General features: G+C 50.1%; 1 pseudogene; it reads left to right on the forward strand.

The window, feature by feature from the left end:
- Positions 1–470, forward strand: LOC124666001 (annotated as a pseudogene).
- Positions 471–883: the final 413 nt, after the last annotated feature.

Raw genomic sequence — 883 nt, forward strand, 5'->3', positions numbered from 1 at the left:
ATGTCGATCGTGAGGAGGACCCTTTCTCTCTGGACCTCTGGGCTGACCCTTTCTCTCTGGACCTCTGGGCTGACCCTTTCGACGCCTTCCATTCCATCGTCCCGGCTGTCTCCGGCAACAACGAGACGGCCGCGTTCGCCAACGCCCGCGTGGACTGGAAGGAGACTCCAGAGGCGCATGTCTTGAACGCCGACCTCCCTGGCGTGAAGAAGGAGAAGGTCAATGTGGAGGTTGAGGACGGGAACGTGCTCGTCATGAGTGGTGAGCGCAGCAGGGAGAAGGAGGACAAGAACGACAAGTGGCACCACGTGGAGCGCAGCAGTGGCAAGTTTATCAGACACTTCCGTCTGCCGAAGAATGCCAAGGTGGAGGAGGTGAAGGCTGGGCTGGAGAATGGTGTGCTCACTGTCACCGTGCCCAAGGTTGAGGCCAAGAAGCCCGAGGTGAAGGCCATCGAGATCTCCGGCTAAAATGCATGCCGATTGGGACGTACACCCTTGATTTGCAGCAGTTGTGTCAGTGTTCTTTGGAGTTGCTTATGTTGTAGTTCTGTATCAAAGTGTTGTGTATCTTTCAGCTGTAAACGTGTGACCATGTTCCAGTATGCCGAACAATAAATAGGACATGGACTTTAATTGTACTTGAGTTGGGTAGATAATTTTGGAACTCTAATCTTGTGCATGAGATTTTTCGAGTTTCGATTGTGAGAACTAAGGAAAATGAGGCCCCATGTTTTCTCAAACAGTTGCTGCTCTTGGTTCCATTCCAAAAAAAAAAAAAAAGTAGCAGACACCACAAATACGCAAAGAACTGCAGTTTGTTAACAGAGAAAGAGTAAGATCTGGAACTTGTGTGTACTAATATCTGTTCGAGTTTCCCCCCT

This window comes from Lolium rigidum, chromosome 6, assembly GCF_022539505.1.
Source record: "Lolium rigidum isolate FL_2022 chromosome 6, APGP_CSIRO_Lrig_0.1, whole genome shotgun sequence".
Taxonomy (NCBI): Eukaryota; Viridiplantae; Streptophyta; class Magnoliopsida; order Poales; family Poaceae; genus Lolium; species Lolium rigidum.